General features: G+C 37.0%; 1 protein-coding gene across 1 annotated transcript in view; it reads left to right on the forward strand.

The window, feature by feature from the left end:
* The window catches only part of TSC22D1 (TSC22 domain family member 1), a 132027-nt gene that overhangs the window by 80695 nt on the left and 24023 nt on the right, over nucleotides 1–27309 (forward strand). The window lies entirely within an intron of this gene.

Below are 27309 nucleotides of genomic sequence, written 5' to 3' on the forward strand. Positions count from 1 at the left end.
CAAAACACAAATGCTCATGTATATCTACAATTCTAGTGTCATTTAAGTTAAGATGTCCCATATTGACCCATCCTCTTTACGCAGATCAGCAGGTGGATTGGATAACCACCTGTGTAACTTAATGTTAGATGTACGAAAGAGAACCCCCCCTCAACTAACAATATTGCTGTACTGTTTATTCTTCGTAGCTTTAAAGACCTCTAATTAGGTTTGCTTGTAGGATTTGAGATAGCTGTCTTATGCCACTATCATTAAATATGTTTATCATGGGTGTCACTTGTACTTTTTTATCCTTATCACTCCCAGCCTTCCTGTACTCCAACTCCTGTCCTAGATTAACATGACAAGTCATAGTAAATAACTTTGTATTTTTGCTTTTCCAGACTAATTAAAAAAACTTAACACATACTTTTAAGCCCCACATTCAGAGATATTATTTACCTCTGGGTTGGGAATCACTATTATTTATAGTGTGTAAAATGTAGACTACTTTGGGGAGGGGGAAGGACTGTATTCCCTGGCTTGTCCATAGGAAATTAATATATTCTGCATACACTTAAAGGATTTTATAGAAAGAAATGGAAATTCCATATTGTACATACTAGAAACTTTGGAGGGATGTTTAAACATTCCTATAGTTGACTGTAGAAATAATTTCAAGATCACAGGCTACTCAAACCTCAAAACATTCAGATATTATTTCTTTTAAGTTTCTTTTACCTATTCATATTCTTTTTTCAATTTTTCAGATGTGACCATATGTCTTATATTTGTTAACAAATTTCACGACTTAATTTTGTATTTAATACATTTTTTTAAAAAAATGGCCCATATTTGTGTATAAGATGTGTTTAGATTTTTAAAAATTAGAGATCGAATTATATAGACTCTTAAATAAATAAATTTTACTTAATTTAAGATAGCCAGGGTTGTGTACGTAAAAATGTTCTAGAAGAGTATGGTCAGCTATTTTTAAATAGGATATGATGTGTTAGCGCCATCTACTGTTGAGTAAGAATAATCACTTCTTGGTGTACGTTTGGATTTTTCTCAGTGCCGTATTCTAAGTTCTGCATATTTCTCGGGATATTCTGACTTAGTTGACCACTTTGTAGAATCTACGTGTTTTGGGATATTCAGATGATATCCTGTGTATGTTCAGGGTTGGCCAATTTTTGGAGATTTTGCCTATAATTCTTGTCAAAACAACAGTGGCAAATTTCCTCCACTATTGACAGTTCAGGATTTTAAAAATAAAGCTAGCTAATTATGCTAGCTTTCCATGTGGCGCTTTTGTTTTAAAATTTGCTGACTGATTTACTATTGTTATAAAAAGACTGGTGGATTAAAATAGGGATTTAAATTGGGTGTTCCGTTTGTAGTCGAAAGACTATGGGAAACTATTTCTCAATATGCTGCTTGTTACTTAATTAACTGAAGGTCCAAATCTGCATGGAGCAGCTTAGGTGTGTTGGTAATTTAGAGGGAAGTCTTTGTCGAAATAATATGATCGCTTTCTTGGGAGTTCAGCTTGTTAATGGAAAGGATATTGCAAAAATAGGTTTATATAATGTACTATTTAAGCTTCAGATTTAGACTCCCTGAGCTTAAATGTTGGCTTTATCACCTGTTCCGTTTGTGATCTTGAGACCATTAACCCTGACTTCTCTGAGCCTGTTTTCTCATCTGTACGTGGGAATCATAATAGTATACCTACCTCTTAGGATTATGTGAAGCATAAACAGAATACTCCTAAAGCACTTAGCATAGCTTCTGGCGCATAAAAACACTTAGCAAATGTTAGTTGCTATCATTGTTGTCGTTATTACTATGTTTGTTACTGCTTGTATAATCAAAGTGAATGTTTCAATAAATATATTTTTATCTTAGTAACTAATCCCTTTTTTGAAACCTAGAACTTATGAACAAAATATGTAGCTTAAGAATATAAATGTTCAAAATGCTTACTGTTTCTGCCCATCGTTTAGAGTAGAGGCGAAGTGAAAAGAACAGGCCTTTTGGGTCCTGGATATGTCGCTTACTAGCCATGTAATGTGCAGCAGTTTTTTTTTTTGTTTTTTTTTTGTTTTTTTTAAAGATTTTATTTATTTATTCGACAGAGATAGAGACAGCCATCGAGAGAGGGAACACAAGCAGGAGGAGTGGGAGAGGAAGAAGCAGGCTCATAGCGGAGGAGCCTGATGTGGGGGCTCGATCCCATAACGCCGGGATCACGCCCTGAGCCGAAGGCAGACGCTTAACCGCTGTGCCACCCAGGCGCCCCAATGTGCAGCAGTTTTTTAACCCAAAGCTCCATTTCTTCATCTGAATAATGGGGTGTTTTGAGGATTAGATGATAGGATGTATGTATAAAGCCATCATTCCTGACATTTAGTAGACTCACAGAACGTAACTGTTAACGCTCTTTCAGTAACAACTAACTACAAGTTTATGGTCATGTACATATTTCTATAGTTTTGTTACCCATACTAAAGTAAAATATTAAGCACCCTTTGTATTTGAAAGACTGTTGGAGCTTGAGAAGGATACAAAGAAATTGTAACAACCTCAAGTGTAATTGAGGAGATGGGATATAAATATAAGAAAGGTGTTTAAAATTAATTTGAATAGTGCAATCATATTTGCATGCAATTTTAAAAATAAATTATGCAGAAATGTTTTTTAGGAGTTCAAAGGAGGAATACTTTCTATACTGGATCTAGCTTACCAATCCCCTACCAACTTTATTATTGTTGCTGTTGTTGTCATTATTATTATTATGGTGGTTGTAGGACATTCCAGGTCATTCTAGGAGTACATACAGAAGATAAAATCTACTCATGGATTATTAGAAATATTTATTGATTACATGTTATCTACCAGCTTAGTGGAACCAGGCTGGTGTGTATTCAGCCTGTAAGGTGGGGATGAGGTGTATGTGGTGGGAAATGATCAACGATGAATGTTGTTCATGAGCATGGGAGCTGCTGGCGAATACAGGAATGAGCCCACGAAAGCCTCTGCATCACAGTTATGCCAACTAAAGCTACTGTACTTATTGCATACTAATATAAATTTCTCTGTATAATTGTAAATAGCTACTTGCCTCTTGTGTTGTCTGGGACTTTGCTTCATCAGGATTATGTCCTCTCTTGTTATGCTGAATTTTTGACTCTTGCCTTCATCACTCCCATTCACCTGTGCTGCTGTGGTGTGGCCTTACCTCGCTGCCACTCACGCTTCTGAAATTGTTCTTTTGCAAATATTACCAGTAACTTGCTAACAGTCTCAAGTCTAAACGCTGATCTCCTCTGACCTCTGTCTTGGGCGTGGTGCCTGTTACTTCGTATATTCTCTTCCCTTGGCTCCAGTGAAAGGTGCACCGTTCACTCCTAGTTCTCCTTTCTTCTTCTGCATTTACAGTTTGTTGTCTTCTTCCCAGTCCTCTGAAATGTTGATGTTTCTCCAGAGTCTGTCATTTGCCCTTCCTTCTTTTCACTCTAAAGCTTTTCTTTGCATTGCAGGCGCCTCACCCGTATGCTGATGGTTGGGTGCCTCCATCTGAGTTTGCTCTGTGGCTTCAGAGTCCTGAGTCCAACTGCTGGTAGTGCAAGGGAATGAGGACACGGGCTTTAGCCCCACATAATCTCCATCACTTGTTAACACACTAAAACTTCCCTAGGCAAACATTCAATCTATGTACAACAAACAAACAACAACAACAAATGCAAAAACTTAAGTAAAACTAGTATGTTTGGTATGGAAACTCAGCCTCAAGAAGTGTCTGCTAATCCTTTCTGCCCCTGGACTACTCTTTATAGAAATTCTGGAGCTGCCTTTGATTGTCCCCAGTTTCCCTGTGAACATATTTACTTGGACATACCATCCATACTGGGCTCCTCAGGTATCACTCCTTTCAAACAGCATGCTGCCACAGTTTAATGGTACCAAGATGTACTCTGTATCATAAGCCCAAACCTCCAAATCATCCTAAACTCTGCTTCTGCCTTAACTTAAGTAGCCAACCAGTCCCAGGATCACTACTGCCTTAATTTCTTTCATCTGTGATGGACTTTGCTTCATTATATTATAATTATTTGATTAATGTCTGTTTCTTTCACTAGAAATTTTATGTTCCACTATCTACCATAATTTTTGTATGGTAGTAAATGCTCAACGAATACTTTCCTATGTAGAAATAAATTTATCAGCAATCCCTAGTTCCCCAGGAATTAATAGTATCGTTTTATTGTCTTTAAAAAGTCAAAGCACTCTAAAATAATAGGTCTTCTTATCTTAATTTTAAAATGTTATATTAACAAATGGTAATGTTACATCAAAAGGATATATGATAAAAAAAATTTTTTAAGTTTCTCAATTTAAAAGAAAGTTTTTTATGTTACATTGATAGATTTTGGAACTTGTACACTTCTAATCCCTTCATTTTTTAAAATGAAGTCCAAGGGCACCTGGGCGGCTCAGCTGGTTAAGCATCTGGCTGTTGATCTCAGTTCACGTCTTGATCTCAGGGTCATGAGTTCAAGCCCTGCATTGGGCTCCATGGTGTGGAGCGTACTTAAAAATAAAAGAAAATTTTTATTTCTATAAATTTCCTTTCTATTAAGTCCTATTATTAATCCAGTTTTTCTTATTTAATATTTTTCAGTATTACTTTGTTCATTGTATACTCTCAAATGGTGGTTTTCTAGTTACATTTTTGTTAAATGTATAACTGTGCCTTCCATTTGTTGTCCTTTTTGAAATAGATTGTTGTCATTACACAGCAGTCCTTTCAGTCCTGAATATATAGCAAAAGAGAGGATAGTGTGTTCCAAGTTCTCTGGTAACAACTTAATTACGTAGGTTTTCCAATGATTTTAGTACCTGACCTAAGAGAAATAGTCAGATAATCAAAACTTAAGTTTTCAGATACCTGATCTTATTGTAACCTTCTAATCTTATTTGAACCTTCTGATGATTGTGGTTTGATGCTGACTCAGGCTCAGCTCTGGGGTGATGAGTTGTCTCATGTGGTGACTACTGCTTCATTTTTCTGTCTTGTTAGGCTGAAAATTCTTCTTGAGCCTGGGTTTGGCTGGTAATATTTTGCTCTTTTCATTTGATTGCTTTTAATCTCTCTGGAGTCTCAGAAAGCCAGGTAAACATGTTTCAAGAATTGTATGATAGGGGCACCTGGGTGGCTCAGTCAGTTAAGTATCTGCCTTTAGCTCAGGTCATGATCCCAGGGTCCTGGCATCGAGCCCCGCATCGGGGGCTCCCTGCTCAGCAGGGAGTCTGCTTCTCCCTCTGCATCCCTCCCCCATTTATGCTCTCTCTTGCACACACTCTCTCTCAAATGAATAAATAAAATCTTTTAAAAAAAAGAATTGTATGATAAACTAGAGTCAGTAATTATCAAGTAAGCTCTAAGGGACAGAGTATATTTCTTTGGCATAGGGGCTTTGTGAGAATTTTTTCAGCTATTCAGTTAGTCTTTGAGTTTCTAGACTACGTCCTGAAGGTTAGGGTTGCAGATTCTAGATAACTGGATGTATTTCCCATTCACTTATGGTTCATCTGCTACATCCATTGCAACACTTAGGGAGCCATGTGGGGCAGAATAAGAGGGATTAATTTTTTTAAGCTTTTATTTTAATTTGTTAACGGTGTTATATTAGCTTCAGGTGTACAGTATAGTAACTTAGCACTTCCATACATCACCCTGTGCTCATCATGACAAGTGCAGTCCTTAATCCCCATCACCTATTTCACATGTGCCCCCCATCCACCTCCTCTCTGGTAACCATCAGTCTGTTCTCTGTGGTTAAGAGGATGTTTCTTGGTTTGTCGCGCTCTCTCTCTCTTTTCCCCCCTCTGCTTGTTTCTTTTGTTCCTTAAGTTCACATATAAGTGAAATCATATGGCATTTGTCTTTCTCTGATGGACTTATTTTGCTTAGCATAATTCTCTCGAGCTCCATCCATGTCGTTGCAAACGGCAAGATTTCTTTTTCGTGGCTGAGTGGTATTCCATCGTATATATATGCCACATCTTCTTTATCCATTCATCAATTGACGGATGCTTGGGCTGTTCCATAGTTTGCCTATTGTAAATAATGCTGCTATAAACATAGGGATACATGTATCCCCTTGAATTAGTATTTTTGTATTCTTTGAGCAAATACCTAATAATGCAATTGCTAGATTGTAGGGTAGTTCTATTTTTAACTTTTTGAGGAACCTCCATACTGTTCTCCAGAGTGGCTGCACCAGTTTGCATTCCCACCAACAGTGCAGGAGGGCTCCCCTTCCTCCACATTGATCCTGCCAACACTTGTTGTTTCTTGTGTTTTTGATTTTAGTGATTCTGACAAGTGTGAGGTGATACCTCATGGTAGTTTTGATTTGTATTTCCCTGATGATCGGTGATGCTGAGCAATTTTTCATGTGTCTGTTGGCCATTGGTATGTCTTCTTTGGAAAAATATCTATTCATGTCTTCTCCCCATTTTTAAATTGGATTTTTCATTTTTCAGGTGTTGAGGTTTTTAAGTTCTTTATATATTTTGGATACTAACCCTTTATTGTCATTTGCAAATATTTTCTCCCATTCTGTAGGTTGCCTTTTAGTTTTTTTGATGGTTTCCTTCACTGTACAGAAGCTTTTTAGTTTGATGTAGTCCCAGTAGTTTGTTTTTGCTTTTGTTTCCCTTGCCTCAGGAGACATATCTAGAAGTTGCTACAGCTGATGTGAAAGAGGTTATTGTCTGTGTTTTCTAGGATTTTTGTGGTTTCAGGTCTCACATTTAGGTGTTTAATCCATTTTGCATTTATTTTTGTGTATGGTATTAAGAAAGTGATCCAGTTTCTTTTTTTGTTTTTTGGTGTTTTTTTTGCATGTTGCTGTCCAGTTTTCCCAGCACCATTTGTTGAAGAGACTTTTTCCAGTGGATATTCTTTCTTGCTTTGTTGAAAATTAATTGGCCATATAGTTGTGGGTTCATTTCTGGGCTTTCTGTTCTGCTCCATTCATCTATATGTCTATTTTGATGCCAGTACCACACTGCTTTGATCGTTACAGTTTTGGAGCTTTAATTTTTGGTGATAGAGGGCCTGACTGAAAATCTCTATACACCCATAGCACGTGTGCATGAATCTTGTTGCTGTTAGTTCACTGCCAGAGGCCCTGTCTAGCACTGCTTATAAAGATGATTAGTGTCTGTGCATGCATACTGGGCTCTCTTGCTGGGTAGTGTGCACAGCAGGAAGGACTAGGTACTGTGGCGGAGTGTGGGAAACAAGCTAAACATGAGTTTTCTGTAAATGGTTTGATGCTAACTTATGTTTTAGAATGTGTTATAAATTTTCTATCATTACCTTATATTAATTATATAAAGAATTGTCGCTAAAAATGTGAAAAGATTGTAATATCCCATTATTTTACTTTTTCTAAATTTGAGCTGTCATATTTGTTTCTTGTAGAGACAATAGAGCACATACATTCTGGCGTCAGGCTGCCAGACTCCAAGCCTGACTCAAAAAGTTGCTCACTTAAGCCTAGAACCTGGGCATGTTACTTAGTGTCTCTGTGCCTGGGTTTTCCTGGTGAAAAATGATAAAATAAAATTATCGTGGGGATTTCATAAGATAATATATACTTGATTTAGAACAATGTGTGGAGTTCAATAGTGGTAATATTCTGTATATAAATTTTTTTCTGCAGAAAACACTTGAAAGTAAATTTTCATATATCTTCAAACTTAGGACTTCTGGAATCTTCTGACATCTCCAAAAGAATGTTGTGATTTAACTATTTAAGCATTAAGCAATTCAAAGTAGTTCAAATTTTAAGTTTTGTCCTAACTTCACCAGATTCCTTGTGAAAGCTATTTTACCTTTTACATAAGGACCTTGTATTCTCCATGGTTTACTCTTTTCTCTCTTTTAAACACATCTGTTAGGCCCTAGGGATACAACAGTGAAAAAAGCACGTATGTTCCCTGTCTGCTATATATCCAGTGTAATAAGGGAGTCAGGCTGTCTTACCTTTAATCACATGGGTAATTAAATTCTACGAAGCACGGGTCTTTAGATCTATGAGAGTATTTGACAGGGAGAACTCACTGGGTCTAAGGGGTCAGGAAAGGTTCACTTCAAGGAACTTAGACTGAGATCCAGAGAAGGATCAGTGTCATTAACTAGAAAAGGAGAGAACGTGGCAGGGCATGCATTTCCGACAGAGACAGGAAGAAGCCATTATTATATATGAAGACATTTCAGTTAATTTTTAGAAACTTCATATCCCTATGACTTAAATATTTTTTGTTAGAATATTAGTGTGTGTTGTTGTTTTCTTTAAGGATTTTATGTATTTACTTGAGAGAGAGAGAGCACCAGTGGGGAGGAGGGGCAGAAGGAGAGGGAGAAGCTCCCACTGAGCAGGGAGCCTGACATGGAGCTCAGTCCCAGGACCCTGAGATCATGACCTGAGCTGAAGGCCGACGCCTAACTGACTGAGCCACCCAGGCGCCTAGGGTAGTAATTTTAATGACTGCATAATACAGGTGTGGCAGTTGCCTCCACCTGCTAGTGTGTGGCACCAGTCCCTCTTCTTAGTATTTTTTGGGAGTCCAAAAGAGTATCTCGCATGGGTTCCTGCAGCTATCTGGTGTCAGCCGCCTAGCATTAGTTTTAATTTACTTCCCTCTGGCCACCCACTGAGGTTCCGTGGACAGTGTACTTTTGGTGGATTGTGTTGCTGATCCTTCTCTGAGCCATTGTGGAGGCCAGCTGGGCTTGGCCACTGAACCATTCCTAGGGCTCACTGGTGAAGCTGAGTCTGGGAGTTTTATCTGAAAAGACTTCACTATTGATTTAATTTTATTAATGGCAATATAGGATTATTCAGATTTCCTAGGTTTCATCAGTCTGTCTCAGTAAATTGCATTTTTCTAACAATTTGTCCGTTTAATCGGTATCTCTTTAATTATGGTTATATTCCCTTTTCATTCCTGATATTGCTTTTTTCTGCCTTCTCTTTTTCATAATTAATCATGCTGAAAGTTTAATGGTTTATTTTTATAGTCTTTTTCACAGAGCCAATAATTGGCTTTGTTGACCTGTTGACATGTTTGTTTTCTATTTTAATAGTTTTTGCTGTTATTTTTATTACCTCTCTTCCTGTATTCTGGCTTCCTTCGCTGGGGAGCCCCCCAGTTTTCTTGATAAAGCCGTATCCCACTATTCTTTAGCCTTTATTCGAATGCTCGGGACTGTACATTTTCCCTAAGTGTTACTTTGGTTGCATCCTGAAGTTTTGATATGTACTATATTTGTTATTGTTCATTTTTAATCTCAGAAAAGATGTCTGTTTCTGTGATGTTGACTCTTTGTATTATATTTTTCTATCACACATTTTCCTTTATTTTCTAAAGTTTAATCTAGTTTTTAAAAGGCCCAATTTGTACATTTACTTATGTCCATTGTCTGTTTTATAGTTTATGTCATTTTGCTTTTAGTGATGTCAGTTCCTTTCACTTTGGTTGATTTTATCAGGCTTTTTCTACCTTCTGCAGAAGCACTGCAGACTGTTCAGGAGAAAAACAGATGAAGAACTGTGTGTTTCCCTCCTCTGCTGCAGTAAAATGGTGTATTTGTGGGACCAGAGTAGAATATCCTTGACACAATTGGCAGGAAGTACTATGAGGCCTTTTGGGAATAGGGAAGCTGTCTGGCTGCTAGTTTCTCCATTTGTCTCGGAGACCTTGATATCTGCTTCGTTCGGTTTTGCTTTGCTTTTCTGCTTGATGTTTTCCAGCCTCCCTCACTTCCCAGTCCTTTCTCCCTCCTTTCCTATCTTAATCCCTTCCTTTAGCCTTTCTCTTCCTCAAGACTTCTTCCTTCCATTCCCGAATCCTCGTTGTTTTTTTTCCTTTTTTGCTCCCACATACAAACATGTTTCAAAAGTTGAAAAATCCCCTGCTAGATACTTCTGACTTTTGGATCAAAGTGAAGTGATCCGTGGAGGCCATATGCTATCCATTTGTTGTTACACGCTAAGAAAACCTGAAGAAAAAAAATCTATGGCCTTTTAAACCCTAGAAACCTAGTGAATCACTCTGTTGATAGTATTTTTGTTCTCTCTGAAGCAGTTAGTCGACCATAAATAAATGGGGTCACTGCCCCTTTAAGTGGAAACCGCCTTGAGGGGCCCGGGATCCTTGGGACTCCTTCCTGCCGCGCTGGGTCCACAGGAGTGTCAGTTGGCCCGAGTGGGAAGAGAGGCGCCCGGAGAGCGACGGTGGTGTGCGTATCTAGAAACCCTTTTTGTAGCCTAGTGACAGACCTGCCGTGAGGACTTCCCTGTAGTTCAAGGCCTCGCGGAAGGAACGGCTCCGCCGTCATCCTCAAGAGTGTTTGTTCCCTGGGAAGGCAGTTGGCTCCTCGGTCCCGTCCCAGAGCCTGGAATTAGGTTCAGCTCCGTCATTTTGGCTTTTCCTGCCCTCGTTGGGACATTTTAAAAGCTGTTTCTAAAACCACTGGGAAGATTATCTGGGGTTTGTGAAAGGAATTTTTTTTGCCCTTCGGGTGTTAACTGAGGTGAATTGTATGGAGTCCTGTTTTAGTTTATGATTTTTAAAAATTTAGTTGTGTAGCAGCTCTGTCATTGGTTTCATCCCTCAGGTGAAGTCCTTGTGAGCTGACTCTGCACCGTCGATGTTTCAGAATTGTATATGGAGCTTTTCTGCCCCCACATATACCTTCCTTTATTCATGTTTGGAAATGATGTTAGCTGTTAGCTGTACTTCAGGATGTTTTCAAGATAGAGGTCTTTAAATTTATATGTGAAGCGGCAGTTGCGTGGTTCTTTTGAAATGTTCGTAATTTTTGTGAGTGCTTCTTAGAGCTGGCAAATTCTAGCTTAATGTTTAGTGTGTATATAGATATATGTACGTATACACATATTTATACATATATATTCGTATGTATATGTATCTACATACGGTATGTATGTGGTGTTTTTATCTACTGTTTCGATAAATAAATTGATTTGAATTTGGAAAAAGTACCCATCCGCTCCGGTAGTTCTACATAAATGCAAAATACTTAAGAGAGTTGGTAGTAATTTTTCAAATTAAGAATGAACTTAGAATTACATTTTTAAAACCATCTGAATTTCAAAATGAGCTGTTAACTGGCTTAGAGAAAATATTTATAGGAATTTTTGTAGTTAGCTTACTATGAAAAGACGTAAAGTTCATTTTATTTAAAGGGAGGTGAATCAAAAGGGTAATGGACAAATAAACTTTTAAGTCTTTTATAATTATGTCTATAGATTCACAAATATTAACAGTTTGAAGAAAAGGTATTCATTCAAGCTGAAATTGCAAATAGAAAATTTCTGCTCATCATAAATGAAAATTCCTGAATCTAAAAGGAGAAATAAGCTTTTTGCCTAAATTAACCCTTGCATAGGATGGCAAATTTTTCTAATTATTTTTAGTGAAAAATTAATTCCTTTATTAATTCTAATTTATTTTGATTAATGGGCTCCTGAAATGTCTGTAAACTTTCTAATAAAGTCGTCACATGACTTTAGAGCACTAAGTGGACAAGAAATCATTTAATATCTGATTACTAATAGTCAAATAATATTTATTTTTATAATAATATAAATGTAGATGGAAAGATTGTTTTTTAAAAAAACATTGAAATGATTTAGATTTTAGTTGTTGACAAATAGACAATGAGGGGTTATTGCTTAAGATGTAATTTTCTTAGAGCTGGCTTGTGATGATTTAAAAAAGACACACTTTAGTTAAACCAAATAGAACTTAGATTCACAAATAAATATCCCACTGAAATGAATGGGTAATTGAAAATATTTTGGATATATAGGATACATTTCACCTCAATTATAGCATTAAGCAATCTTATTTGCCTACCTATTTTGTGATATGACTTGCCTCCCTGATGATTGGCGTTAGGAGTAACTTAATCCTCTATAAGTGCCTTTACATGTATTGTCTCATTTGGATCCTTGGAATAACTTGTGAGGGAGGTAAGGCAAATATTTTTAACCTTATTCTACAAGTGAAGAAATTGAGCCCAAGAGATAGCTACTTAAGGAAGCATATAGCTAGTGAGAATAGGTCCCAGTCTTTTAGCTCCTGAGTTTATTTTTTTTATATATATTTAGCACATTTAAAATGTGCTCAGTAAATATTTGTCAAATGAATTAGCAGAAATAATCATCATAAAACAATATATACTCATTAAAGATTTAACTAGAAATCTCTTTAATATAACTGATATCATATTTAATTGGCAATTTAAAATCTGATCATAGACACAGTCTGAAGAAGGTTATCTGGAGAAGTTTATGTCTAATTTTAGAGACATGTAGGGAGAAAATTAAGAAAAGCTGTTGATTTTATCAAGAAGGTTAAAAGGGGAAATGAAGTAAAGGAAGGGCTGTGATAGAGCTTTAAAAGGTGGCGATTTGTTACAACAATGGAATTTAAAGCAGATGAACTTACAAATCTTTGTTTCTTGAGTTTTCTTTAATCTTCTCTTTTTCTGAGTTTACTTATAGAATTTATAGATAATGCCGATATCTTTGTTTTTCCTGTAGTCACTTAGTGGATCATTTGGATTTATGGACAGAAAAGATAAAAGATGGTGGAAATATTTATTTACTTAATTGTTGATAGTTTCATCGTCCTTGATAACACTTTTTGTTTTGTACCTTCTTTTATTAATGCCAGTCTCAACTCTGTGTAGTACAAGACTTTATACTACAAACACTTAGCAAAGCTGCATAACTAAATGTGGAGCTTCCCTGGGGAATGATTTTGAAGATGGAAGGAATGGGCAAAAATAGGTACCGCGAAATAAAGTTAGCTGCTTTCTTCTCAAATTCTTTTATACTCTCTATATACTTGTCTTGAAATACTTAGCAGTAGATCATCTCTTTGTGTCTCTCCTACTAAAGTATAAAATTTTGAGGGTAAAGATTATGAATTTTTCTATTTTTGCCAGGTAAGAACAAAAAGAGATACTTGTTAATTGGATGAATGGATGAGAAATGAGAGAAAAATCAGATATGCTGATGGTTATGAGTATCTGAGGGATTAATACCAGCATGTGAGGTAAAAAAATGCTGCTTTATATGAAAAAAAGAGAAGGTTGTGAGAGAGATAACCGGCATTTGTCAAAGAAGTAAATTCAAATGATATGTTAGATCACAAAAATGGCAGTAGTTGCCCTTTTCTCTTTCCTGAAAGTTTTAATAGTATAAATGCTGCTTAAAGTCATAGTTAACAAAAAACCAATTCAGCCAAAAGATCTGGTTATCTTTTCAGAAACATTTTAGCAGCTATTCTATTTTTATCTATATAAATCTCTATTCTGTTGGATATGGTGGTTGGAAACTCAGGCGGGCAGTCTCTGACACTTAGTACAGGTTATTTGTCCTCTAAGTCTCAATGACCTTATTAATAAGTTGGGGATAATAAGAGTATCTCCTTCACAAGGTTAACATGAGGATTATTAAATACTATAGATCAGGCAAAGTACATAGCACAGATTTGTAGGAAGCTCTCAATAAATGTTAGTTATTTCAATGAGCAATATTCAACAGTTTTTGACCTACATGAATAGAATTTCCTGTGATTCAATCTCATATTACTGTCATCGTGTTTTTTTTGTAATTTGTGTTCAAATTTTCGCGGAATATAAACTTTTAATCCTTTATACGTCAGAAGAGACTTAGTTTTCTAGAAGGAATTAATTGTTATAGATGGTGCTCTGAAAATCCCAGTGATCCTATATTTTTATCTACTATTTTAAAACTAACCTTATTTATGTCAGCATGTTAAGAAACTTAATTCTTTATTTACATTTGTTGAGTCTGAACAGTTTAAGAATTACAAAATATATGTAGTAAAGGTACAAGAGAAATTTACATGTGTTCCTACTTCATAGTTTAGAGTTGATCAAGCAATGCTGTTGTGAGCAGTAAAAATTTTGCAGTTCATTTATATAATATGATGGTTATTTAACTACAGAAAGAAAAGCATGATCCATAATTGATACAAAAAATTTACTGAGCATTCCAAGTGCTCACTATTGCATTTCTACACTTAAAATGTTTTAAGAGAAAATTTAGTTTTGACCTTAGAAACAATTTCTTTAAGTCAAACATAGACCGTTTGATAAATTTCTGTAATTTCAGGGATTAACATCAATATTTAAGATTTTAAAATGCTATATTATTTTGATATTTTTTTGAGATAAACACATTTTTAAAAAAACAAATTTTGTTTTAAAATATGAAGTAGTGAAGTGCTTTTGAATAGGTACCACAAGGTGGCAGGATTGTATTTTTGCAGATTCTTTTTGCTTTGATGTACGGCAAACCCTTAGTTCTCTAAAATCAGAAGTTTTCCATGTGATTAACTGTTAAGCATTTTATATACCAGAACTTTTAAATTTTAACTTTTCTGGTGGAAAACTTTCTAAACTACATTCTATGCTTTCCTGAATTTGTAAGCAGAAAGATAGGCTAAGTTGCCTTTATCAGTGAGCCCTTTGAGTAACAGTTATTGGATTGTGTTAAGATGAGGTGATGGGTAAAGGTGGTGTGGAGGGAATGAGGGCTGGCCCCAGCAGAGACTGGATTTTTGTGCTCTTAAAAGCTGTGCCTAAAGCGGGAGTAATCAGAAGAGGGAATGAAGCATGAGAGACTATGGACTCTGAGAAACAAACTGAGGGCTTCAGAGGGGAGGGGAGTGGGAGAATGGGAGACTGGTGATGGATAGTAAGGAGGGCATGTATTGCATGGTGCACTGGGTGTTATATGCAACTAATGAATCATCGAACTTTACATCAGAAACCAGGGATGTACTGTATGGTGACTAACATAATATAATAAAAAAAATTAAAAAAAAAAAAAGAAAAAAGCTGTGCCTGACGTCGGCTTGCCTTTTGCTTATCAACGTTTTTTTCTATTAAAGTGAAGTGAATCATGTCAAGTGCCCCTGGCATGGTAGAACATGATTGTTTTGTGCAAAATTAAATGGCGAATGAAGGCAGACATTGCCTTCTCCCAGGGGATTTTGTGACAGGTTGTTGGAGGGAAAGAAAATAAACTATGAGGCCTTGAAAATTCATCATCAGTGGCCCCTCTAGACAGTGAGGAATAGAATTCTGTAGTTATGAGGAATTTTAGAAACTGATGTAACTACTTGCATAGCAACTTTAAGAAATCTTTCTTATAATAATATTTTAGACTCTGAATTGTGCATAATTTGTATGAATGAGATAATATCAATTACAAAAGATGTGTCTAGCTATGAGTGCTTTCCCTGGTGACTCTGTTTTTCTGATCTAGTCATTGGAGAGCTGTTCCAAGGCAGTTTGTGTCTTTATTGGTGATAGAATAAGCATTGGGTAAAATCTTCAGTCTCTTGGACTTCTCGGTTTATTTCTGGATGCTGCTTTTTGACACAGCTTTTCTGTCCCCTCCCATATACTTCCAGGTCTAGAGTTGCTCTGTGTCTCTGTTACAAAAAATTGGACTATGGAGGTTTTCTTCTGGATTTCTTTTTTTTTTTTTTTTAAGATTTTATTTATTTATTTGACAGGGATAGAGACAGCTAGCGCGAGAGAGAACACAAGCAGGGGGAGTGGGAGAGGAAGAAGCAGGCTCATAGCAGAGGAGCCTGATGTGGGGCTTGATCCCATAACGCCGGGATCACGCCCTGAGCCGAAGGCAGACGCTTAACCGCTGTGCCACCCAGGCGCCCCATCTGGATTTCTTTCCTTCGTTAATTATTTGCATATTATTAAAATGTTTCAAAAGATACTATATATAGAATTCATTGGACCAAATATCGGAACAAATCAATTCAGCCTCATGTAAGCACTAAGAAAGCAGTAGTTGAGCTCTACTGATTAGGGGAGAGGAAGAGGACATGGTCTCCTGTAGCAGCCCTCTGTTTCTCTGGCTCTGGCAAATGTTCATCTACCTGCCTGCCACTTTTCTGCTCTCCATAGTGATCATCGATTCATGGAGGGTTGTGTTTTTGCCTTCATCTTTCATTCAGCCCTTCTGGGGTAACTGGAGATCTATAAGTGCTCCAGAGAAGCCACGGAAATGACTGATAAAGTAGCTCCACCTGAAATGGATATTAGAGCATGGACACTTGATCCTTTCTTCTCAGTTCTCCTTGGTAGTAACAACTTTTTTTTTTTTTTTTAACTTATAGTAGATGAAGAGGTATAAGTTTCATGACTAAAATATATGGATAAATTTTCCCAACTTGTAAATTTAGAACGTATGCATTTTCTTCCTGGCAAGGTACTGTATGTTTTTAAGTAAAAATAATCTTATTCAAGATTTGCAAACTGTTTTTGTGGATTATATAAAAGATTCATGCTTTCAGAACAGGCTAAACCCTCTCTGTAGCATCAGGACAGTTTTTGTGTAATTGTACACTCTGAAACTAAATTAACTCTGAGATTACCTGAAAGATCAGGTGCGAGAGCTCAGCTGTGTTAACCTCCTCTTACATGCTCTGCAAAACATAGAAGTATTAGCAAGCAGTTCACTTGAGATGGTACCAAGTTTGAACATTTAACTGTAAGATAGAATCTCATTAAAAGGAGTTAAAGAATTAGCCCACAATTTAAGTATTTTTCTCATTCTAAGTGTAGTTTTAAGATATATTTAATTCTTGTTTTGATGAAGGATTTTTTGGGTTAAAAAATGCATTGTAGTTGAATTTTTTAAGAAAGAAGTTAGAGTTGGTTTAGGGGTAGTTAGTTTCAGGCTTGGAATGCCAAGCTTAAGAGTGGGATTTTATCCTACAGGTACTGTGTAATCATTAAAGGACTCAACCTAATGGGTGACAGGCAAGAAAGTTAAGAAAATTTTAAGAAATTAGCCTGGAAGCAGTATACGGGATAAATTTGTTTGGATCTGGCTGAATAGAGTTTGGGACCAGATTGGCCAGATGATATGGTGATAATCTGGAAGTTTTATATGGGTCTGGATTAGGATGGTGGCAGTGGGTATAGAGACAGAAAAGGCAGAGATACTATCAGGGAAGAATTGATAAGACCTACCAAATTGCTAAGTGTGCTTAAGAAAAAAGTGTTATATAAAATTTCTATTTTTGTCAGAGACAGAAGTCTTAGACATAAGCTCCTCTTCTGTAGGAAAACTATTTCTGTACATTTAGCATATTTCAAACTCTTCATTATAAAGGACATAATGCTACTTGATGTAAAGCTCAACAATGGAAGATACTGTTGATTTTGAGCCTGATTTCGAAGAATGATATGGCTAAAAGTGACTTTGAAAGATCACAGTGTAGTGGTTCTCAAATACTAGCAGCCTGAAAATCACTTGGTTTATTGGGGGTGGGGGAGGGTGTTCTAAAGTCTGCAGAATGTCATGGTTAAGAGTGCAGACTATGTGTAGGTCTGCAGGTTTGAAACCTGGATCCACGCTTTACCACGGGCAAGCTCCTTAATTTCTCTGTGTCCCAGCTAACAATTAGGGTCCTTCCAGGAACTAAATCAGATGAAATATAAAAAGTGCATAGGAGATTGCCTGGCACATTGTAAATGCTGAATAAATGGTAGTAGCTGTTGCTATTAATTTATCATTTCCTACCTCTGGAGATTGCAATCCGTATGGATCTGACATTGGGCTCAGGAATCTATATTTTTAAAATATCCCTGTCTGTGACTCTGATCACCAAGTGTGATCATTGCAACATGCTTTTCTACCTTCCTATAACAGGACTGTTTATCCATTTTTATCCTTTATTTTGATGTTCCAAAGATGCCATGTTATTAAATGGTATGTGCTACTATTGCAGCATGCTCCATCAGGAAACCCTTTTTGAATAGCACACCTAAAGCCCTCTGGAAATTCCTCCAAGCTTTCGCCACCCCCATTTCTCCCCACTTTGTCCCCCGAGTGGAAGTGAGGCTCCTAGCTCTTAGGTTCCGGCCCCACATGCTGCATCTCCCAGAAGCTGAGATTAGTGCCCCTTTGGTCTTAGACCTCACACTCCAGCTCTGATTATTTCCAGCCCTACCTGTGCCCTCAGAAATATCCCTATAAATCTTACTGGGGAAAATGAATATTTTTTATTATTTAATTATTTACCAATTACAATTGCAAAGTTTTTAAATGCATAAATAATGTCAGGGTTTTTTGTTGTTGTTGTTTTTTTTGTTTTAATTCTTTATAAGACCTATTCTCGAGTCCTTTGATTATTGCTGGTGCCTTCCTCTGGTTTAGTGGCTCTTAGCCCTGGCTTCACATTGAAATCACCTGGGAAATTTTATTTTATTTTATTTACGATTTTTAAAAGATTTTATTTATTTATTTGACAGAGAAAGAGACAGCCAGTGAGAGAGGGAACACAAGCAGGGGGAGTGGGAGAGGAAGAAGCAGGCTTCCCAGTGGGGCAGGGAGCCTGATGCAGAACTCGATCCCAGGACTCTGGGATCACACCATGAGCCGAAGGCAGACGCTTAACGACTGAGCCACCCAGGTGCCCCTCACCTGGGAAATTTTAAAACCTACCAATGCTCAGGTCTCAGATAGATCAATTAAATCAGGATGGGCCTGAGTATCTATATTTGTGAAAAGCTTCCCACTTGACTCTAAGGTTCACTCTGGGCTGAGAAATGCTGAGAAAGCATGAGAAATTGGGCCCGGTCTCATCACCTGCCTCACTATAGTCTGGTCAGACAAAGGAATGCTTCAGCCATCTGAGGTGAATAGAGCTTCCCTAGTCTGGCTAAGTATTTGAGGCAATAAAGAGAAAGCTTGTGTAAGCCTCTCTGTAGGCCCTCTGTGTGCCCCAGTCTCTGTGCTTGAGACCTTTGCATATGCCATTCCCATATTAGGTCAAGGTCCTATGTTACATGCTCTCCAAGAACTGTAAAATTTTCCTTAATAGTGCAGGCATTTCCTCTATACCATGATATTTATGTTCCTCAAAACCTCATTTTACAAAATTGCATGCAAAAAATAAGACAGTGTATGGAGAAAACAGAGTTGGGGCCAACCGCTCAATACTAAGGCAGGTTTGTAACCAGAGCAGTAAGCGAACAAAAAATTGGTACCAGCTCAATATAGCTGGAAGCTGTCATGGTAGATATAAAAAATACACGCACAAAAAGTAGAGTGAAATGCCAGCAATATTTTCATTAGAGCAGAGGCGGCAGGTGCTAAGATAAGGCAGAAGGAAATGGAGCTCCAAGCCAGTTGGGGTGGTGGTGAGGCTGGTACAAGAGGCAGCTCAGCTGGCATGAGCTGAAAGCTGCACAGAGCTGGGGGGAGCTCCTGGTGGAAGCGCTTGCTTTTAAGTTTTCTTAAATACAAATGAAAGGCCTCTTGCTGCTGCTATAGCAACAGAGTTGAGAGCTTTTTCCTTTATTGTTAAAGGTTGCAATTCACTGGCTATTCTGGCTCCTCTTGTGTAGGAAAAATCCCTGCAAATCAACAAAACTTTTGTGTTATCCTGACATCGTTTTTCCATTTACTAATCACTCATGAATTAATTTGCTTTCCAGAAACATATGCATGTTATGGCAAAGTGGACTATGTATCAGAATTTGTAATCCTAGACTAATTTGTGACATGACTTGACCTAGGCCTTCTAGAATATAAGCTCCATGAGGTAGGACTGGAACTGTTCTGAATTCTGGTCCCAGCAGGCATTTGCTGAATGAATGAATAACTCAGAACTTTTCTAACAAAGTGGTGGGAACAACTAGAGATAGGAGCATTGAGTGTGCTTTTTAAAAAATGGAACAATGAAAGTGACCTAACCTTACAGAAAGTTTAGGAAGTAAAGGAGGAAATAACCCCCGATCTCTATTGTAACAAATTATCCTAAAATTGAGTGGCTTAAAGCAGCAATAAACATCATCTTACTCCATTTCTAAGGGTCAGGAATTTAGGAGAGGCTTAGCTGGGTGGTTCTGGCCCAGGGTCTGTCAGGAGGTTACAGTCAAGATGCCACAGTCATCTTGGGGCATCAAGGGGCTATAATCATCTGAAGGCCTGACGCTGGGCTAGAGGATCCACCTCTAAGATGGCTCACTCGCACGGTTGGCAAGTTGATGCTGGCTCTTGACAGGATGCCCCTAAATCCCCTGCGATGTGGAACTCTCCAGAGAGTTGCATGAGGGTCTTCATGACATGGCAGCTGACTTCTCCCAGAGAGAGTGATCAAAGAGAGAGTAAGGCAGAATCCTTGTGACTTCGTCTTAGAAATCATACACCATCATTTGTGCAGTATTATTCTCAGGTCAGCGCTATTCGGTATGGGGAAGAACTTTACAAGGGTATGAAAACCGAAACGGGTGGATCACTCGGGGCCGTTCTGAAGGCTGGCTACCACACATATGCATTCATGTTTATAGGTGTCATCATAGGTCTTGCATAGTCTTTATCTTTTTGTTCATTTAACATGATATAAGTATTTTCTATGTTGCTGAGTTTCTGTTATTTTTCATTGACTATAACTTCCTAGTTTGTTTCTAAACATGATTATAAAATAGTTATACTTAATTTTTCTAAAATTCAATTTAGCAGGCATTGAGTACTCTCCGTGTACATAGCTAAGCATTTTAAATTTGCCAGTGTATTCTTGAATATATGAACGTGTAAGCTGTGTACATACACATAAAATACCTCAATTATGAGTATAGTAAGCAGTACAGAAAATGATTGATTTTTCTTTTTTTTTTCTTTCATGATTTAATCTACTGTTCTGGCATTGTTCTCTGACAATTACTATGACCGGATTGCAGGTAAGGTTTCTTTTAAACTTTTTCTTCTTATATCTAAGAGCAAATGAATATACATTTGCAAATACGATTTTTTCATGAAATCCTCTAATAATATGCCACACATTTAAGGATTTAGACATTTTTTGAAGGCCATCTTGGAAGAGAAAACCGTTTTCTATAAACTTCCTGATGAAATTCAGTAGTTAATCTGAATTTATTCTCGTTGACCCATATCTGACTTAAAATGTATAGTGTTCTTATATGTGGGCTGTTTAGCCATCTTAACTTTTAATTAGAGTCAGAAGTGCACTCAGTTTCTGAGCTGCAGTTCAGCTAGAACTATTTTTATAATTCTGGGTAGACTGAAGATTAATGCAGGTATGTCAGAAGTTTGTGTATATGTCAAATGAGTTGAATTTGATTTATAGATGTTAGATCATTTCCATTTTTCAAAGAAATTTTTATGGACTTTTAAACTGAAATTCTTTAATTTTAGGAAACCACATATAGGTTTTATATCCATTTATACTTCTTTCCTTAAGCTTATACACAGATGGTGAAGTCCATTTTGTTACTTTGTCAAGTAAAATTGATCCCTTTGGTCAAACACTTGAGAATTTATGTGCAGTATTTTCTTATATGATCAACTTTAGTTTTAGGATCAGTCAAAGGAAGGTCTAAAATTATTAAGTGAATCTCTTTCATTGAAAAGAATGACGTGATTTCAATTATCTTTTAATTTCTCAAGCTCTTAATAAATATAACCTACATCTAAAATCTTGTTTATAATTACACATTAATTTTTATATGTTATATATATTATACATAAGCTTGCTTTTCACAGATAACAGAGCTTCTAAGTATTTCCAGACACATTTACCATCTTAATGGACATTATATTGGATTGCATTATATTGCATTGGTTTCTTTCCTTGTTCCTTACTCACTTCCACTCTAGTTTTAGAACTTTTACATTATTTTTTGTCCTTTTGAGGCTCTCTCTAAAGTCTTTACATCCTCTTTTTTCATGTGGAAATAGTCTATATCAAGGTCTTTAAACACCCAGATAAATACCATAAGTAGGATAACTTACAGTATCTTGTATCTTATATCTTATAATAATAGACTTTTAAATCCCATTTATATATCTTTGTATTATATAAGATTTATTTTTATTTGGATTTTTGTGTTGTACTTGTGCTCATTGAATTTCGGGCTTGTAAATGATTTGTTGGAGGAGATGACCCTCTAACTAAAAGTAGTATGGGCCAGAGTATATCTTGAACATTTGCTATAAGATGATCACAGAGAAGGACTCGGAAGCTTTGCTAGAAATACATCATTGCTATTTTCTTTGGTTGTCCAAAGTCTGGTCTTATTTTCTATAAAAGAGATTAAAGGAGGCAATTGTGATATATAGAGTTTACAGAGCTATATTTTCTATTATGCCGTACCTTTCTAAAAATGCTTGTATGTGAAGTAGGTGTTTGATGTTTTATGACTTGAACAAAACGAGGTGCTTAGTTAAATGATAGTAATTGTTATTTTGCTGAAATAACAGTCATGTATATGTATGTTAGCAATTTAGGAGTCACCAGTCTGGATTATTTTTATTGTATAATGGTTTCTATGTAATATCTATACTTATTTGTTATAGTGATAGAATCATTTGAAGTAATGATTATATTTTGATAACTTGGCTTTCTTTAAAATCACTCCCTAGTTGCCTTAACAGGTTAAGACCTTTTACCAGAATTTCTTCGTAGTCTCTGCTTTTGTCCTTCTTCCTTTCAACCTTCATGCTGTATGTGGAATCACCTTTCTGAAATCCATAACACTCCCCTGTAGTAATGCCTTCCGTGTTTGCTCTCATTTCCTAGAGGCAGTGTTGATATTTGGCTGATTTGCACTAGGAGGGTGAAATTGGCTGTTTACAACCAGCATCTATTCTGATTGCCTGGGGCTCATGTGTTGTGGGGTAAATTTCAGATTTTTTAGGAGTGTTTTCAAGATTTTGGGTACTTGGAAAATCTTTAAATACTACTGCCTCCATTTTCTACCATACCATAATTATTTCAGATCTCCCTACTTTTTGGCTTTCACAGAGCTGCTTTGCCTTCCTGCCTGTTTTGGACATGCTTTTCATTTTCCTTGAAATATTTTCTCTTTTTTTGGTCTAACGATTTTAAGAATATTAATGAAGATTTAATTTAGGAGAAAATTCCTTTTTTTTTTATTTTTTTTATTTTTTAAAGATTTTATTTATTTATTCAACAGAGATAGAGACAGCCAGCGAGAGAGGGAACAGAAGCAGGGGGATGGGAGAGGAAGAAGCAGGCTCATAGCGGAAGAGCCTGATGTGGGGCTCGATCCCATAACGCCAGGATCACGCCCTGAGCCAAAGGCAGGCGCTTAACCGCTGTGCCACCCAGGCGCCCCAGGAGAAAATTCCTTTGTGAAACTTTTCCTGACTACCCAACACCTACAATCTTCTCCCCACCCCCACCCGCCTTACTTGTTTACCTCCTCCTATGCTCTCTTTGGTACCTGTGACACCTGAGATATCATACTTATTTCTTTGCACTTGAATTATTGCTTGCAAGTCTACCACCCTTCCTGGACTATGGAGCTATCACAGTGCTTAGCACAGGTAGTCCACTAAAGAAATAATTTAAATACAGTGAACCAGACAGACCTGAGTTCAAATTCCAGGTCTGTCATTTAACAGCAGTGGTCAAATTAACTTTTACTTGTCTCAGTTTGCTCGTCTGTATATGTGATGGTAACAGAGGTGAGCTGACTACTAAACGAGATGATATGTAGAGTGCTTACTGCATTGCCTGGTGTATAGTTGTTCAATTTTCCTAGTTAAATTCAATTTAAAAGTTTTGTCTTGCCTTTTATTTTCCTCTTTGAACTTTAATCTGTAACAAGAAAGCGGTTTTTATCTGATAACATTTCTCCCTTCTGGTGCTCTGTGGTGAAACTGGATGATGAATGATACCACTCCTGATGCTAAGGAAAAACACTGTCTACAAATTTCTAGTTTTTTAGAAGAGGGGTGCTTTACTCTTCAAAGGGAGCCCAGTGACTAGCCCAATGCCAGGCACAAAATATTTGTGAAAGAATATGCAATAGATATTTGAGGCAGGGAGCTATCGTGGGAAAGAATGACTGTCTTCCCTTCCTTGTTCTGGGCAAGGGGTCACTTGATTTCTTGCTGGAGGAACAGGCATACCACAGTCATGGGAAAAGAAGACATAGAAGCTGATGGGGAGTTCTCCTCCTTAGCTTTTCCTTGAGGAGAGACTAAGATGGTACAAACAGCTTTTCTGAAGGAGGCTACCAGGAGCATCACATAGTTTGGGACATTAAGTAAATTGGTGAGGGAAAAAAAGAGGGGATTCTCTTTAATCATATAAAACAAAAATATTAGGAATCACTCTGTGAACTAATTCATCATATCACAGAGATTAAAACAAAACTTGAGTTGCTCTTTTACCAAAACAATGAAATCTTCATTGGTTCTTGGGATGATTATTATGATTTGTCCTTAGGATAATTATTATATGGTTAGGGGAAAATAAAGGAAGTCATATGAGGTGATTCTCAAAGCTGAAACATTTTCTTTTGGATATAATCTATAACAATACTGTTTATATTAGACTATTTTCAAGAAATTTTCTACTTTAAATTAAAGTAAGTGGAGAAATGTGTTGACCTCTCTCGATTAAACCCAGTATGACTGAAGCTGAAAATAGTCCAGACCACAAGGTCATACACAGCCTTAAATGCTCACCTTATTGTTGCGGTAAACTCCAGGTTCTTTGCTTGTGTTATCTCCTATCACCTCATTTTACATAGGAAGAAATAAGTTTTGGAAATTTGAATTAAAGTCTAACTCCAAAGCTCAAAATCTGCTTGTTACTCTTTAAAGTTGCACTTAAGGGGGTGCCTGGGTGGCTCAGTCCGTTAACTGACTCGATTTCGGCTCAGATCATGATCTCAGGGTCATGAGATCAAGCCCCGCAACAGGCTTGGTGCTGAGCATGGAGCCTGCTTGAGATTCTCTCTCTCTCTCTCTCTCCCCCTCTGCCCCTCCCACCTTAAAAAAAATTGCATTTAAAAAGTCAGTTCTAAGCAAGGAATAGACTGAGCTTTACAAGTACATATCTAGACTTAAATGACCAGAATAACATCATAGATACTTTTAAGGGTTGTTTGGAAGCCACGTTTTAATTGGAATCAGAAAGAGTAATTCTGGGGCACCTGGATGGCTCAGTCAGTTAAGTGTCTGCCTTTGGCTCTGGTCATGATTCCAGAGTCCTGGGATCAAGCCCTGCATGGGGCTCCCTGCTCAGCAGGCAGCCTACTTCTCCCTCTCCTCCCTTCTCGTGCTCTCTCTCTCTGTCTCTCTCTCTCTCTCTCTCTCGCTATCTTTGTCTCTTTCTCTTCCAAATAAATAAATAAAATCTTAAAAAAAAAAAAAAAAAGAAGAAGCCAGAATCATTTTGGCTTTACATCTCTTAGGCCATGTAGAATCTTGCTATTAAGAGACTGTGGAGAATTTTTACTGATGTCAGAATCTTAGTGAGAAACATTAGGAGGGTAAATGTGATAGAAATAGAGACTCGGAAATAATCAAAGCCTTCACTAATCTGTTTAAAAGGTGAAAGTAGATCCTAGAACTTTTTCTATTTTAAAATAAGGAGACCTTGAAATCCACAGAAACTTAATTTTCCAAGTCCACCAATAACATAAGACAGCGTGGGGAGACCTAGATCAAATGTATACATTTAAAATAGATAACCTGTGTCATCAAAATAGAAAATTTGATCCAATATAGAGCCTCCTTCTTAACTTTTATACCATTCCTGGAAATTCTGCAGTTCCCTCGTCTGCATTCTGCGTCTTCTGACAGCTGAAGTCTTTGGAAATTATAAAGATGTTTGAAACTACCAAGCCAGCCACTACTGGCACTAAAAGAAGCAGCTTCTGCAGGATTTGGAGATTTCTAGTTGAAGTTTTGGTCAATAGATAGTGCTTTCTCTTTGATTGGGAGGAAGGTCGTTCCTGTTTGTTTCTGTTTGCTCTTCAGTCTGTATACTCAACAATCTTCCCATTTCTTCTGTTTCTTTAGAGGTTGTTCTTACTGACTTCACAGCACTTGAGGTTGCTGTAAGCCATAGAAGTTTCCTTTATTTTCATGGGTTATCTTTGGTGGTCCACAACATGGGTTCTTTTATGCCTCTTGCACTAAAGAAATTACATGTGCTTTCCTTTAAAAACAATCTCATTCTACCTTCTCCTCAATACTTTAAAGCTTTTCTTTTGCATGCCCTGCTGGTGTTTTTGAATCAGAGTGATATTAGACATGTTTGGGATGTTGAATGAGTGCTTTTTTATATAAAAAGATTAACATTTGCAAAAGAATAGCAAAACATAAGCTTTGTAGCACAATAGACGCAGTGGACCGACATACCTGGTACACATTTGAGAAATACACATTTGAGAAATACACATTTGAGTATGTGTGAGTTTGTTTTTCTAGGTGACTTGGTTCAGCTGATGTGGCTTCCTGCTTCCACCTCGTATTTCTTGAAGACCTAAGCATAAGCAAAAATTGAAGTGTGCATTATACTCAAATTGTTCTTTAACATACTTAAGTTGTTTTGGAACAAATTCGTGTTTTCCAAACAAGCTTTCAAACAGAACAAATTGTACTTGATAGGCTCTTTTAATTAAAAAAAGAAAAGCATGATCTATAGTTTTAGGAAATTTTCTCAAATTATTTTATGATACTTTGCTCCCCTCCATATTCTCTGTTGCTGAAATTCCTATCATTCAGATGTAAGCCCTTCTAAGCTGCTCTTCTTTCTTTTCCTTCCTATTTTTCCTTCTGTGGTATTTTGTTTTAGTTCTGAGATATTTCTTCAACTTTGCTTTCCATTTATTCTGGTGAATTTTCATTGTGCTCTCATGATACCCATTTTTCGATTTCCAAGAGCTCCTTTTGGTGTCCTATTGTTGTCTTCCTGCTATCATTATATCCACGCCTTTTAGGATCTTTAAAGTTTCCTCCTTCCCCTGTGCTCCCCCCATTTTCTCCAGGTTCCTTTTTCTGAGTGTTGGTTGTTAGAGGATGGTTAGCTCTTGCTCGGTTGTTCAGCTGTGTGAGATTAGGGTGGGATAAGGTCTGTGTTTCATACAGACTCTCATCTCACTTGCATGGTGCACTTTGAGAAGCATGTGGTTTAGAGTATTGAGTTCTTTAATACATATCCGCTATCTTCCTGGACTTCCTTTAATGCTTGCTTAATTTCCAGCTGGATGAATTAAACCATCTTTTTTTTCCAGTCCCCCAAACTGTTGAAATTGACGTCTGTCCTATCTTTTCTACCCTTGTGTGTTTAAACTGGATTCTCTATCTCCTTCATGGTTTGTTGGTGGAAACAGATAAAATGCATGTGTTTTATCCACTACTT

The sequence above is a fragment of the Ailuropoda melanoleuca genome, chromosome 7 (genome assembly GCF_002007445.2).
Source record: "Ailuropoda melanoleuca isolate Jingjing chromosome 7, ASM200744v2, whole genome shotgun sequence".
Taxonomy (NCBI): Eukaryota; Metazoa; Chordata; class Mammalia; order Carnivora; family Ursidae; genus Ailuropoda; species Ailuropoda melanoleuca.